The 17,393-nt window shown below is 34.4% G+C and overlaps 1 non-coding gene across 1 annotated transcript; it reads left to right on the forward strand.

Moving 5' to 3' along the window:
• The first annotated feature begins 16,744 nt into the window (after positions 1-16,744).
• LOC141699471 (small nucleolar RNA R71) lies at positions 16,745-16,851 on the forward strand. The gene has a single exon (XR_012565934.1). It is a non-coding gene; the product is annotated as a small nucleolar RNA R71 (small nucleolar RNA).
• Positions 16,852-17,393: the final 542 nt, after the last annotated feature.

Below are 17,393 nucleotides of genomic sequence, written 5' to 3' on the forward strand. Positions count from 1 at the left end.
GAACTATCGCTAGTTATAATCTTACGCCATTAAATTTTAGACATGCCATCAATTCTCGACGCTCTTGATCTCTGAGCTTAAACCATCATAACCTTATATGTTAAGCACACTAATAATATCATGTAGTGTAGTCGTCTTACGATAACATTCTTATATTACATTCAAATCTTCCTTAATCGAAAAATATCCTTAAGGGTATATTGGACACTATCTCTAGTGAATTCGTGATTAATACGATATTCACATCCTCATTGGTAAAATGACACCTTCAACTAGTTTGGGTCAATAACCTCAACTGTATATTAATAATTAGAATTCATGGTTCTCACATGTGATGCCCCCTCATGGGCAACCTATACAGAACTACGAGTAATAAGGCTCGTGTTATCAAAATGAACATATGGTGCTGGTAATATCGTCTTTACCCCAAATGCCCTGGAGACTTAGCTCCGAGTTCTACAACCACATATTTTCCAAATTATATATGATTCTAATTTTTCTTCTCATCATTCTGATAATCTCCAATGGTCATATTAGTCATACTTTAATACCTCAAATATACACTTTATCCTAACCTACACATTAGGGCTACATCCGGTAGTCCAATGATGAACTCTATATGAGCTCTTATGCAATCTCGCATCTCGACAGATTCCTAACACTCTCGTCTCTAAGTACTATAACTTATTGCTCTAATACCATTTCTGTAACGCCCCCAAATCCGGGGTCAGCAATCTGGGTCGTCACGCAATCCGTCAATCATGTGTAACCTGCATTAACTCAATAATCCAATAATTCCATATCACAGGCCCCCAATCTCACACACTGACAAGTTATAGCCTTAAAAATGACATACAACAAGTATCATCTGTTATTAAAACTCAAATGTACTTTACAGGATCTCAAACAATTATTCGTAACCTCTACATGAAGTTACAATAATTACGACTGATATCTTATACCTATTTGATACTCTGGCCCACCTGAGACAAAGCTGTCAGGGATTCTCCTCATTACCGCATACTGGTTATCTGTTGTGTTATGACATTTAAAAGAAAGCAGGAGTGAGCAATAATGCTCAGCCATAATAATGTATAGTATGAAGAGACTGTATGAGAAATTCAAGTATAATACCATATATGATAAATACGTTTATCAAAAATAGTTTTCCTCGGTGATACACACCTTCTTTCGAAAACAATTCTTTTGTGGACTTATTATCCTGTGAATACCTTAATGGTAAGCCCGACACCTAGGCTTGGGTTACGGTATTGCATCACAATTCCAATTGGAAGAATAAGACATTCACTGGAGCCACCGCATACGATGATCAGTCATAATACGGGAAATAGTAACCTTTTATACTAGTCAAAGGATGACACCTTCGTATCTCGAGTATCACCCTTGCCGCATTCGGGCTACGTGTCCCATTTCGGGTATACACATACTTCACAAGTTCCTGAGTACATATAGTAACTTCGCCTGCGGTACCTTTGGTTGTCTCCCTAGTACACATAGTACTAGAGTCTACCCCTCCCTTGTCCTTTTAAGAAATCCTATCATATCTCAAGAACTCGAATCACATCAAAGTTCTCCACGCATTTTGCTTGGTAATAGGTACATCTCATCTCATATGTATAAATATATGTACTTCCGAGAATTTTCGGAGGAAGTACTAAGATAATGTAAGTTGACCGTTGTCAACAGATAGATAAATGAGGGGGGCGTTTCTTTTGAAACTATATTCAAAATATTTAAAATAAGTCGATATAATATTTTTCGACGATTTGAAAGTATTCGAATGACTTTCTGAAATTCAGAAAGTATTTTAAAAGTAGGTCTTATGATTTTTAAACCATTTTAAATTACTAATTAATTATTTAATGATTAGATAATAATTATTAAATAATTAAACCTTAAATACTTATATATTTTAAAAGAATATTTGAAATAATATTCCTCAACTAATTTATGTTGAAATAATTAAATTAATCCTTAATAATATACTTAATTGAGTTTGAAATAATAATCGTTGGAGAATACTCCTCTTATATTAAATGAATAACTGAAATAATATTCATTATTCGAATAATAAAATATAGTTGAGGGAATACTTTTTTTGGAAATCGTTTTAACTAAATTCGAGGCATTTTACTATTTCGCAAGTGAACGTCAAGTCCCTTGGAATAAAATAAGTACGGACTTTTAATCGTCCAAAACATCTACGGGATGATTCCCGGTTTTATACTTGATAAAAACTGACCGACTCTCGGTCTTACAACTTATACATCACGCTCTACTGTAGCGTTAATATTCTTAAATAAAACACCTCCGGAATACTTCTGGGTTTTCATCAAATTATACTGATCGATCCTCGGTCTAAGATATACTCCTCATATATATATATATCACTACTCTATAGCGTTATCGATTGAAATTCGGTAATATTCTTATACCAAAGTCATTATCATATTGTATGATATTATATAACATAATTTGTAAAACATCGTAAATATAGCATCATGTATATATCGACATTATTTGAAAACAAACGCAACACAACAGTTTCAAAAAGGTAGGGTTTGAAAACTTGCCTGGAGTCGAAGATACATTTTCCGACTTCCTCTCATTCCGTGTTTTCTAATCAACAAATACCATAATCTTAATTAGTATTCCTAGTCTCATCACCAACTTATATTTCTAATAAGTTCAATACTTCATAATTTTCAATATTCGACCGACTCGAAATAAGTATCAATCCTTGGTCGAAATGGACGGTCAAAGTGGTCTTCTAGAGTTGACTTTACCGAATGTTACTATTACGCGACTCACACTCTATTATTTTTAATAAATCGTAAAATTAATATTTTAATACGAAACCACCTTGAGGAGCTTTTTGAGTTCTTTTAATATTTATCATAAAAGTTTCATTTTGATAAAATGAATTTAATTAGGTGAAAAGCATTTTAAAAGTTCGGTCAACTACAGAGTTTTAATATTCAAACCGCTTTCACTAATATATTGATATCTCTCAAAACGTTAACTCAATTGACGCACCATTTATGCGTGCACGATCGAGAAAAAATTTAGAACACATTATTTTAAAATGGTTTTTTTCTAACAGGGGGTTGCTTTTGACGTTCGTACTCCGCGCGACCTCGGCTCCGATATTTTTATAAAATTGAACAATAAACAATTTTACTTAAAATTTTTATTAAAGTTAATAAACTCTATTTATTACTCTATTTAAAAATTTCAAGATTTATGAATATTTTTAAGTCGATTATTTCTATTTCCAAAGTTCGTAATTTGTACCAGTTTTTGTCGCGTAAATCACTTTTACTAAAACAGTCATAACTTTTTATCCTTAAATCAGAACCAACCTATTCACACACCTAAATGATCCTTATAAAATTTTCTATCATAATCCGGTGTTACTTTTCAAGAAACTATAGTATATACATTCGGGACTTTCTGCAGAAACTTAATGTTGAGTTTTGTTCGTTTTAGCGAGATTACGTTCACGATCCGAGTTTCATTTACGTCTTAAATCTCTATACTACCACCAACAATCATCAAATCATCACCTGAACACTAACTCCTCTCAATAACATAATGTTCTTGAGACAACAATCATAAAACTTAAAACTAATTAACTAAACATCAAGATAATATCATATTAATCATCAAAACCATTCCTATATTCAAGATCCTTACTTTTCTTGAAACTTAAAACTTAAAAAAAGTTTGGATATATGTTTATACCTTCCTTGAAGCTTGTTAATACTTAATAAAGTCCTAATATCCTTGATTAATCCTTGGTCTAGCTTAGGGAATCTTAAACTTTCATGAAAAATCAAGAAAACAAGTTAGTAATTTTCGGAGTTACTATTCACTCTCAACTTCAAACGTTTTTATAAAATTGAAAACTTCATTGATGGGCATGAAATTTGGTACGTAACTTACTTATGATATGAAAGAGGTTTGGTAAATATTTGATGATTTTTGAATGAGTAGATCATGAGATATGAATTTTTCTTTTCATGGTATTCTTGAAAATCAGCATTGAGTTTTTGGAGAGAGAGAGAGAGAGAGAAAAAGTTGATTGGTTTGGCTTCCTTTGGAAGTATTGGATGATATTTGTGGTATGTATTGTGTATGTATAAGGTATGTTCAAGAAGATGCTTCTTATTCAAGCCTAGGTATTAGCTTATACACCACACTTAACTAGGCATTTTAATTATAAAACATGAATTCTTATTTTAAGAAATATTATCTTTTGCTTAATTTTTAATTTAATTATCTAGCTTGGATAATTTATTACTAATTAATTTGGATGGGATTTTCATGGCCTTGGTTCATTTTTTTATTCTCTTACATATTCGCTTGGTCATTTATTCGTTTTCGTAATAAATCTCCGTGAGCGATTCTCGGGGTAAATTCTTTCTTATAAATCCTTTATACTTTGAAACCTTGTACTTGGATTTTAATTTGTAGAATTCTAAATTCTTAATCGTAATGTGATTCTCATATTCCTCGATAATCCGTAAGATAAATATGTTTTACAAAGTTCGTTTTCTCCTAAAACGAATGACTTTTACATACACTCATTTGGTACATATAGTCACAATATTAACTCGAAATCTTAAATTAGAAACTCATATACGGTATGGTCGTAAATTTTTTTATTAAACCACAAGGTTACTATTCCTAAAGGTCTTTTACTGATGTCAAAAATTTGGGTTCTTACACTTTGTTTATGCTTATCTCCTGTATCCCATTACAATGTGACCTATTCTTTTAATCTGAATTGTTGTGAAAGGTTGAGAAGCTTGCTCTGGTTAAGAGTAAGAAAAGGATATGCTTGTGGCTAGACTCTCAGGAAATATGAAGTCAATGGTTTCTACTATAAAGCTTTATCTGAAAAAAATTTAGCTATGACATTAGAAGCTCACACCCCTGAACATCAACTCAAGGAACATTCTTGTAAAAGGGATTAGTGAGAGGACTGCCTCATCTGGAATTCAGAAGCATGATAAATGTGAGGCATGTCAGAAAGAGGAGTCAAAGACAACATCACATCAAAGTAAAGATATACCTTAGTGATAGTAGTTGACTACTCTTATAAAACAAAGTTGTTGTTTGTGCGTTCTCAAGACAAGACATTACAGATGGTGATTGATCATATCAGAAGATCAAGCTGGAAGAAATTGTAACAGAAATGATCTTGTAGTCAGATAAGGGACTGAATTCAAGAAGCAGTTCTGATTAAAATCTGTAACATCAAGAATATTTTGAGACATATTCAGCACTGAGAGCTCCGTTCCAGAATGGAGTGGTACAAAGGAAGAACCGAAACTTGATTAAAGCAACAAGGACAATGTCAAGCTAATCAAGACTTTCTAAATACCATAGGGCTGAAGCAGTCAACACAGTTTGTAACAAGTAAGATCAAGCCTCGATCAGGATGTATACATGAAGACCACCAACGAGTTAATGGCCAACAGAAGCAAACACCGGATAACCTGAAAGTGTTTGGAGACAATGTTCTACAGAAGCAAACAATGAATATTTTCAGTTGTTTAAAGATCATGGCATTTGCAGCTAAGACTAGTTAGCATATTCTCCCATTAGTATATCATCTGAAGCAGGAAGGTTGAGAAGCTTGCTCTGGTTAAGAGTAAGGAAAGGATATGCTCGTGGCTAGACTCTCAGGAAAGGTGAAGTCAATGGTTTCTACTATAAAGCTTTATCTGACAAAATTTTAGCTATGACATTAGAAGCTCTCACCCTTGAACATCAATTCAAGGAACACTTTTTAAAAAGGGATTAGTGAGAGGACTGCCTCATCTGGAATTCAGAAGCATGATAAATGTGAGGCATGTCAGAAAGAGGAGTCAAAGACAACATCACATCAAAGTAAAGATATACCTTAGTGATGGTAGTTGACTACTCTTATAAAACAAAGTTGTTGTTCGTGCATTCTCAAGACAAGACATCACATATGGTGATTGATCATATCAGAAGATCAAGCTGGAAGTAACTGTAACCGAAATGATCTTGTAGTCAGATAATGTGACTGAATTCAAGAAGCAGTTCTGATTAATATATGTAACATCAAGAATATTTTGAGACATATTCAGCACTGAGAGCTCCGTGTCAGAATGGAGTGGTACAAAGGAAGAACCGAAACTTGATTAAAGCAAAAAGGACAATGTCAAGCTAATCAAGACTTTCTAAATACCATAGGGCTGAAGCAGTCAACATAGTTTGTAACAAGTAAGATCAAGCCTCGATCAGGATGTATACATGAAGACCACCAATGAGTTAATGGCCAACAGAAGCAAACACCGGATAAGCTGAAAGTGTTTGGAGAGAATGTTCTACAGAAGCAAACAATGAATATTTTCAGTTGTTTGAAGATCTTGGCATTTGCAGCTAAGACTAGTTAGCATATTCTCCCATTAGTATATCATCTGAAGCAGGAAGGTTGAGAAGCTTGCTCTGGTTAAAAGTAAGGAAAGGATATGCTCATGGCTAGACTTTCAGGAAAGGTGAAGTCAATGGTTTCTACTATAAAGCTTTATCTGACAAAATTTTAGCTATGACATTAGAAGCTCTCACCCTTGAACATCAATTCAAGGAACACTTTTTAAAAAGGGATTAGTGAGAGGACTGCCTCATCTGGAATTCAGAAGCATGATAAATGTGAGGCATGTCAGAAAGAGGAGTCAAAGACAACATCACATCAAAGTAAAGATATACCTTAGTGATGGTAGTTGACTACCCTTATAAAACAAAGTTGTTGTTCGTGCATTCTCAAGACAAGACATCACATATGGTGATTGATCATATCAGAAGATCAAGCTGGAAGTAATTGTAACAGAAATGATCTTGTAGTCAGATAGTGTGACTGAATTCAAGAAGCAGTTCTGATTAATATATGTAACATCAAGAATATTTTGAGACATATTCAGCACTAGGAGCTCCGTGTCAGAATGGAGTGGTACAAAGGAAGAACCGAAACTTGATTAAAGCAACAAGGACAATGTCAAGCTAATTAAAACTTTCTAAATACCATAGGGATGAAGTAGTCAATATAGTTTGTAACAAGTAAGATCAAGCCTCGATCAGGATGTATACATGAAGACCACCAATGAGTTAATGGACAACAGAAGCAAACACTGGATAACCTGAAAGTGTTTGGAGAGAATGTCCTACAGAAGTAAACAATGAAATATTTTCAGTTGTTTGAAGATCTTGGCATTTGCAACTAAGACTAGTTGGGATATTCTCCATGACTACTCAACGGAGTCTATAACTTACAGGGCATTTATGGTTGATCAACAGGAGGTTATAGATAGTCTAAATGTACAGTTCAACAACTCCATGCTCCAAGTTGTTACAGGAGAAATTAATGTTATTGATGATTCATATCCAAGCAGTGAAATGGCAGTGTATAACATAACTCATTTCTTCAATGAAGCCATTCAACAAGGGTAAGGATTTTCAGGAAATCCCAGCAACAGCTTGGGGGAGCAATAGAAGGAATAACTAGTCATACACAATACCACATTGAATATCAGAGGACACTAAAGAACATATTTGCTGAGACAAAGGGTTTGATGTCAATATTATTCCCAGAGTCTAGTTCTTAAGTGATCCAGATGGTGGAGTAATGATTAGCAGGACTACTGAGTGCGAATGATTATTTCTCTAGTTTTCTATCTGAAGAAGAAACTAAGAAAGTTATAGAAGCTCTGACAGATCCGAATTGATTCGGTGATTGTAAAGAAAGATGAACTCAATCAGTCAGCAAGCAGATTGAAGAGAAGCTGGTATCCAAACCAAATGACATTATTATAATTGGTACTAGGATAACTAGAAGTCAAAACTGTATGACAATGTCATTGTTATGAGGGATAAGGCCAAACTGGATGCTAGGTTATTATCAGGAAACAGTATCTAACAGAAAGCACCAGTGACGAGACTTGAGGATAATATGACATATCAGGCACCTATTGCACATTCTACCTGGAATTGGACTCTGGAAAATGTGAACAAGTGTAATCCTAGTTGGTGAGTCAAAGGAAGTAGTCAATGCACAACAGTTCATGGACTTTGCAGTTGCAGATCTATTGGACTCTGTATATCTCTTCTTTACAAGCTCACTTCAGGATGGTATGAACTAGTATACTACTCAAGAAATTGTCAAGGACATGGTATGACACTCTAACTGAAGTTATAGTTAAATATGAAGTAGTAGAGTCATCATATTAATAACTCTCTTATCACTAGGCACGAACATAATGTTATATATATGCAGTGATATAATGATAATGTTATATGTTGGTCTACTAAAAAAGACTGTGCAAGATTATTTGCTAAGTAATTGCAGAGTAGGTATGGAGGATCATGTTAGAAAGGTTGCAATTTTTTTTGGATTTACTTTAAGCAAGCCATTAGAATAATTCTTTTAGGAGCTCAATCAAGCTAAAAGAACAATTCTTGTAGGAGCACAATTAAACCAAAAGAATGATGGCAATACAAGTAAGTTAAGGATCTTTTGAAGATGTAAAATTTTTGAAAGATTCTGAATATGCCAAGACTTCTTACCAACAGAAACCACTAAAGCTTTTTTAATGAAACTCAGGTATAATGACAAGCTATAGAGGTACGACAAGCTCAACTCTTTTACTCAAATGCTAATAGATAACATATAATGTTCTCAAGATGTCAATGTGCAAGGTTCCAAGTGGATCCTAGAGAATCCAATCGTATAGCTATTAACAAGATTATTAGATATTTTACGGGACTACCAACTCTTGGAGTAAAGTACCCTAAAGATATTATGCTTAACATGTTTGGCTATATAGATATAGATTACACAGGTTGCAAGAAAGACAGGAGAAGCATTTTTGAAGCTGTCAACTTAAGTGACAGGAGAAGCATCTCGGGAAGATGTCAACTTCGTGGAAGAAAATTGATATCTTGTTATGATAAGAAACAACCTCAAATCCAACAACTCTGTGAACACTCTATGATAAGGCACCTTCACACCAAGTATCATTACTTTAGAGAGCATGTCTTTTAGTCAAAGAGTTACTTACAGAAACATTTACTAAATCACTTGTTAAAGTTAATTTTTCAAGACTGGTTTGTAAGTGTGGGGTATCATTCATTGCATATTAGTTGGAAATCCCATTTGTAAGGAATTTTTAATATAAGTTCACAAGTATTAAATCTTCAATATTTAAAGGACTTGTGAATTTATCAGTAATCCAGTACCGTGTACTTAGTACTAATATCTTGATTATCATGATTGCAATATCATATACATTTGTGGTAGTTGAGTATTATAGCATTAAGTTTGAATTTTATTTTAATTGATTTAAATTATGACTGTAGACAATTCCATTCCATATCAGTCTCATAATTTAAATTATATTAAAATAATATGCATCATAGTTATTTGTATCTTGTACAAATAATTGTGGTACTTTTAGTATTAGTGATATTATTTAGAGTTTTGTTCTAAGTAATCAATGCTTATTTCTTAAATCACCAATATTGAAAGTTGAAGTATTTTTTAAGTTATTTGTATAAAACTCTCAATATTTTATATTCATAGAAAGTATTTCTAAAATTATAAATATTTAAGTGCTAGTATCTAACTCATAGATATTTAGTATTTATATATTTAATATTTATTTTGGGTAGTTTGGATTATGGAAATCGAAGCAATTCAATGATTTTATTTGCTCCATAATTCAAACTAACTTAAAATAAATAAGCAGCATGATTGATTATAACTAAATATGTCAACAATTGATATCTAGTATATTGATTGTAACTTATGTGTTATAAGTTAATTATGAGATTTTGGTTTTAGTGAATTTAGCATTGTTCATATCACAAGAATTCACTGAAATCGGAATCATGGTTGTAGCATGATTAGTTGTATGCAAATTTTTGACTTATATCAGTTAATGATATTTAGTTAAGAGTTTAACTATGAACTAATTGTGAAGTACTAGTACTTCTAACATTACTTAAAACTCCTCTAAGTAATCAATGATTATCCTCGGCCACTTATACTAATATAAAATTCCTAAATACTTTGATATTAAATGCAATACTCAGTGGATCAAAGTATATGGAACTTAGAATATTTTTCTAAGATTACAAACAAGACAATATTGGTGAATGTTGCTTTATTTATTGAACCAGTATTGTTTGAGATATTAAAGTTGTTAGGAGTTAACAATTGTATGATATATGAAATTGAATGTTAATGTCTATTTGATAGATAATTGGTATTTAATTCATTGATGTCTTATTTTAATATATTTGAATTATGATGTTAGACAATTCCATGTCAAATCATTTTCATGATTTAAATTATATTAAAGAAGGTTGCAACATAATTATTGTTATCTAACGTACTTGACAAGTATCAGTCAATGATATATTGTTAATATTTTGTTGCAGATAATTGTGAGATTTTAAGTTCTAGTATATTTATATGAGTTTCCATATATGAAAGGTTCACTATAATTTGAAATCAGCAGTATAGTAATTCTTATTAAGGCTATTTATCAATAAACAATTTTGTTGATAACAATCTTATAAAGATAGATTATGGAGCTTTTGACGTGAATGAGAATTGCTTAGACTTTACCCTAAGTGATCAATGCTTTTATAAAAACACATTCATATTGAAAGACAAAATCTTTCTTTCTCTTCTTAATACTGCTAGGTCATCAGTCTGTGTCTTATCAAATCATTTATCATTTTAGGCATAAAAATAGACTTGTGCACTCGAACAGTTTTAGGAGAAAATTAAACTTCTTTCTATATTGGTGATTGCTTACTTCATTAAAATCTTTGTGAAATCACTATTGTTCATCATTTGTCTCAAAAGATTAAATGCATGATTTTCATTCATTATGTAAGGTCCCGTAAGAGGGCTATTTTAAGCTAGAAGGGGAGTTGAATAGCTTAATTACCAATTTAAAAATTGGTGTGGCGTTTTAAAATAATTTATCCCTTTTTAAATTATGAAACTGAAATTAAATTCCTTCTAAAAGAAGGTACATAAAGACAATTGTTCAAAACCAAAATCCTATCAGAACCAAAAGATAAATGAATAACTCCTACTACAACTACTGCTACTTTCATAGCATCTCCCATGAACATGTATATCTCACCATCTCTAAGCATTCTGGATAGTTGGAACCCCTGCATAGAATTACAAACATGATCAGTGGCTCCTGTATCTACACACCAAGTACTCGTAGATATAGCCGCTATAAATGTTTCTGTAACTAGAGAAAGAGACATACCCGTATTGTTTTTCTTCTTAGGAAGAGGACAATCCTGTTTCCAGTGACCTGACTGTTTGCATCTGAAGCACTTTCCCTTAGGCTTTTTCACACCACCCTGAACTCCCACTGCCTTCACAGCTTTCTGTGTCTGAGCCTTTTTCTTCTTCTTAATACCTTTCGGCTTAGAGGAAGAACCTTTCTCAGCCACATTCACTTGAATACTCTGCCGAAATAATCCTTCAGCTGCCTGAAGTTCTGTCAACAGTTCCACGAGACTATACTGCCTCTTGTTCATAAGGATAATGTCAATCTGGGTTTCCCCGTCAAGTTCAGCACCAAAGATCTCTATCTCATTCAGATGCGACATCATCTTGAGAACATGATCCCTTACAGGTGTGCCTTCGGCCATCTGAGTGTTCATTAAAGCCTTCATGGCTACTTGCCTAGCAGCCCTATTCTGATCTCCAAAAAGTTCCTTGAGATTAAAGAGCATATCCGAAGCAGTGGCCATAGACTGATGCTGATGCTGCAAAACACCCGACATTGCTACCAAAATGTAACATCGCGACATCTCATCAGCCTTAATCCACCGTTTATAATACTTTTTCTCATATTCAGGAGCATCAGCAGCAAGCTGTTCAGGCTTGGGTTCATAAGTGCAAAACTTGTACTCCTCAGCAGTCAACACAATGTCCAAATTTCGTTTTTATTCAATATAGTTAGGTCCGGTAAGTTTGTTATCCTTAAGTATGGTGAATAGTGGATTAAAGCCCATTTTATCCTGAGAATCATGCATAAAAACATCACATAAATAAGGGTGCATTAATTATTAAGATCTAAATTATTAAAATTTAATGCACTAACATCTAAACACCATAAGCTTCTGGTACGCCACGATGTGTGACATGTATACCACCTAATTTTGTTTAAATGTTACTTCGGTCCTATTACTAAACAATATGCCACGTTGGGGTGGACTATATTATTTTTCATAGCTAAGTGTATACCATCATCAAATCTTAAATTATTCGAAATCTATAGAACTTGGTACGCCACGATGGGTGGCGTGTATACCTTCCAATATTCGTAATTTTGCCTTGAATAGAATACTTCGATTCAATATTCATCAATGGTTTGATTTCCAGGTAGTGGAGGAGTCACATCGGTCTCGCTTAAAACCCACAGCCTTACAAGTTCGATGAACCCGTTTTTGACAAAATCGCCCCAAATCAGAAATAAAGAAAATCCGTATTTATTCCTTTCAAAATTTATTAATTTAAGAAGTTTGTTCTAGTAATTTCTATAACATTCTAGACACCACAAATTACATGCCACGATGGGTGACGTATATATAATTTATATTCGTCTTTATGTTAAATTACCTACAACCAATAATGGAGACCATGGGATTTAATTTCATATTAATTCCCTCTCTCACTTAGAATTTTTTTTATTAAAATTGAGGAATTTTAAAATTAAATGGGGCCCTATGTTGTAATAATTATGTCTAATCATGCATTCAAAATACACACGTAATTTTAGCAACACATAACATTTAATTAAAGCAATAAATAAATTTTATGTCCATGTCGTCCTAATTAAGTTAAACATGCAATTTTAAAAGAATTACACACATAATTAACGACACACATAAGCAATAAATTAAAGCAAAAATTAAAATTTAATGGAAAAAATTAAAATAAATTTTCCACTATTATGGCCCTTGAAAAAAAATCCAGCTCTCAAAAAAAATCTGCCCCAAGCGCGCCCCGACGCCCCCAGCAACCCCAGCAGCCCCAGCAGCCCCAGCTGCCCCAGCAGCCCCAGCAGCCCCAGCTGCCGCAACGGCCGCAGCGCGCGCGCCTGTTACTTTTCTGTGAGTTTTGTTTTGATTTTGTTCGATCCAAACATCAACAGCAGCCCCTTGTAATCGCACAGCGGAACAAAAAACTATCGGAATTGATTTCCGATCGCACATAACTATTACAAAATACCCGGAACAATTACAAAAAAAATAGATCTAATACAAAACTAATTTTGTAAAATCTATTCTAACACGATCAACCCTCGTGTAAATTACAACCACGATTAAACCACGTGGAAACCAAAACAAAAATTAACCACGATTAAACCACGTGGGATCCAAACACATAATTAAAATATACATGGCCATAATAGTGGATTAACAACCTGCATCAAAACCAATACAAGCAAAACACTATATACACGCATATATAATTACGACATGGACATTATATCATAAAACGTAGAACCCATTACCAGGCTCTGATACCAATTGTTGGGAACCACGGACTTAGGGTGTTACTACGTTTTACGATAAAGATTACGAAAAGAGGATTACCTTGTTAGTGGTTGATTCCACGCTCTTCTATTGTATTCCCAAATTCCCTTGAGCGAAGTGTGGCCTCCGTCTTCTCAAGTATTCCTCTCTTCTTGCTCCTTGGTGGCTACAATATGTTTTCACACAATTCCAAGCAAGAAGAGAATAAGAATATATATAGGCTACAATAGGGACCATGGATAATTAGGTTGGGCCTTCTAATTACATCTTGAGCCTAGCCCAATGTAATTAAATATTAATTCAATCCACTAAAGAATTAATATTTGCACTACCTTTCCTAATACCGTAATTTAATTAATTCGGTTCCAATATTATTTGCTTATTAAATTCCCCATGTTTAAAATATCATATGTCCATTAATTAAATAAATTACTGATAATTTATTTAATTAATATCTTTTATCCTTGATCATCCACTCAACCTTTATTTAATTATGCCAGAATAAATTCCACCTGCAGGGTTTCACATAATTAAATCTTTTTGAGCTTTCAAGGGGACATCATTAACCCGAATATTATCAGGACATGGATTCCTTCAATAAATAATATCCACCATGTATATAATTCCATCACCCAAAATATAATGATATAATTCAAAAGAATTATTTCATATATAAATCAAAGCATGTAAATAATATACACGTGTCAATTACTATTTCCGGATTAAGAACCTAAGCATTAATAATAACATAGAATCTTAGTTCTCCTTCTTAATCAGTATTAAGGGAACAATTCTAAATTTGATCCTGTTCAATATACACAAAGTATACTAGTATTATTTATTAGTCAATATAAACTAATCTAAATAATACTACAACCATACCAGTGGATTGTCCAACACCACATGTGTTGTGAACCTTATTATATTATATAACCGTATTTAACAATCTAATATTCTGTATCCCATTTGATACTAGATTTTTCATAATATATAATATTAGACAACATGTAAAATTCAAATGATTCTCAAATAAACTGGCCAGAAATAAATGTACATACTTCAAATAAATATTTTCAGTATACACTAACACAGTCCTATCAACTGCCTGTTGTGCATGAGAAGAACCCTCTGTAGGCACTGGAGGATCCGTTCGACTACCCTCTACGTCATCAAAAATATATCTCAACCCTTTATCAGGGGGTGCACCTAAGAATGCATAACTCAAGTGATCTTGTAGTGGGTAAAGCTCAAGTGTGGAAACATCTTCAATAGACGGCTCGAGATGCTCATGAGAAATTTTTAGCTCTGTTAACCCAAGAGAATCGAATGGCATATCCAACTTCCTCCTCCATGGAGGTGCATTCAAAACTTGCAGTTGCTCTGCTCCTTGTTTGTCATCAATAACTGATTTCCCCATTAAGGATCTCTCTAAGGTCTTTGACTTTGCCAATTGCTCAAGTTCCGAATTCACGATAGAGTTTACCCACTCTACTTTAAAGCACTCCTCTTTAGCTGTGGGTAACTTTATTTCCTTGAACACATTAAAAGTGACATTTTGATCGTGAACCTTCATCGTAAGCTCTCCTTTTTGCACATCGATCATAGTTCGGCTAGTAGCCAAGAATGGTCTCCCCAAGATAATGGGAATCTTCTTATCCTCCTCAAAGTCAGGAATTACAAAGTCAGCAGGAAAGATAAGTTTATCCACCTTGACCAAAACATCCTCCACTATACCTCGTGGATAAGCGATGGAACGATCAGCTAGTTATAATGACATGTATATTGGTTTCGGATCAGGTAGACCAAGCTTCTTGAAGATAGATAAGGGCATTGGATTGATGCTAGCTCCCAAATCACATAAACATTTGTCGAAAGACAAGTTTCCAATAGTGCAAGGAATAGTGAAGCTTCCAGGATCTTTAAGTTTCAGAGACAACTTCTGTAGCAGCACAACACTGCATTCCTCCGTAAGAGCAACGGTCTCTAAGTCATCGAGCTTCACTTTTTGAGAGAGAATACCTTTCATAAACATTGCATAGCTAGGCATCTGTTCAAGAGCTTCAGCGAAAGGTATGTTGATATGAAGTTTCTTGAACACTTCCAGAAACTTCTCAAACTGCTTATCCGGCTTTTTCTTTTACAGTCATTTAGGAAAAGGAGGTGGAGGATAGATCTGTTTCTCCCCTGTATTACCCTCAGAAGGAGTGTGCTCAACAGTATACTTTCTTGGTTCCACTTCTGCTTCCTTCTGCACTTCTTCTTTAGCCAAAACTTCAGATTCTGGAATATGAGATTTTTCAGGGTTTGCAACCTTCCCAGACCTCAACGTAATTATCTTAACCTGCTCTTCTGCTTCCCTATTGCCTGGAACTTTTGTATCACTAGAAAGCATTCCTGGTAGTCGATTCAATAAGGCGTTAGCAATTTATCCTATCCGGTTCTCCAGGTCTTGATAGAACCAGCCTGGATTTGGCATATAAGAGCCTAGTTTTTGCACATAAGCCTCAATTCCTCCAATTCAGATTTTTTATTTGAAAATTGACCTGCATGATGAGTTTGTTGTTGAAGTTGGAGTTGTTGTATTGGTACAAATTATTGCTGAAAACCAGAAGGATTGAATTGATTTGATCCAAACTACTGATAAGGCTGCTGTACCACATTCTGATTGTTGCTCCAGCTGAAGTTAGCATGATTCCGGTTGTCAGGATGATAAGTGTCTACAACTGGTTGCTGTGATCTCTGAAAGTTGCTCACAAACTGAGCTGATTCACTAGATATAGCGCATTTCTCCGTCGCATGCGAACCTGCACACAGTTCACAAACTCTGGTTATCTGATTAACACCATAGTTAGCCAGAAAATCAATTTTCGTAGGCAACGCCTTTAGTTGAGCAATGATAGCAGTAGCTGTATCCCCTTCAATAACTCCTGCTACCTTGCCCTGTGGCAATCACTGGGTTGGATATTGATATTCATTAGCAGCCATCAGTTCAATTAGATCATAAGCTTCCTCATAGCTCTTTGCCCATAATGCTCCACCTGATGTTGCATCGAGTATGGGTCTTGACTGTGCTCCCAACCCGTTATAGAAGCAATTAATGATCGTCCAATCAGGCATTTCATGATGAGGACACTTCCTAAGCATCTCCTTGTAGCGCTCCCAAGCTTCACATAGAGATTCTCCTGATTGCTGCGTAAATTGAGTAAGAGCATTCCGGATTGCAGCTGTCTTTGCCATAGGGAAGAATTTATTGAGAAACTTTTGAGCAAGATCTTCCCAAGTAGTAATCAAACCGGCTGGTAGCAGCTCTTAGCCTTATCTCTCAGAGAAAATGGGAATAGTCTCAGCTTCACATCATCTTCAGAAACACCGTTGAACTTGAAGTTGTCGCGGATCTCAATGAAATCCCTAATGTGCATATTGGGATCTTCCATTGGAGAACCCCCAAACTGGATTGAATTATGCACCCATTGAATTATGCTAGGCTTGATCTCAAAGGTATTAGCTGTGATAGCTGGCCTGAAAATGCTAGATTGAATGTCATTGATCTTGGGTTGAGAAAAATCCATCAAGGCTTTCATTCGTGCTGCTGGATCTCCCATTGTAATGAGTACTTAAAACACAACAAGTAAACCGTGAAAGTAAAAGAATCCGAATCAGTGAACTTTAACGACCACTGATGACAATCACATAAACTAAAAATTAACAACACCGAGTCCCCGGCAGCGGCGCCAAAAACTTGTTAGGGCGAAAACACGTGCTAA

The sequence above is a fragment of the Apium graveolens genome, chromosome 11 (assembly GCF_009905375.1).
Source record: "Apium graveolens cultivar Ventura chromosome 11, ASM990537v1, whole genome shotgun sequence".
Taxonomy (NCBI): domain Eukaryota; kingdom Viridiplantae; phylum Streptophyta; class Magnoliopsida; order Apiales; family Apiaceae; genus Apium; species Apium graveolens.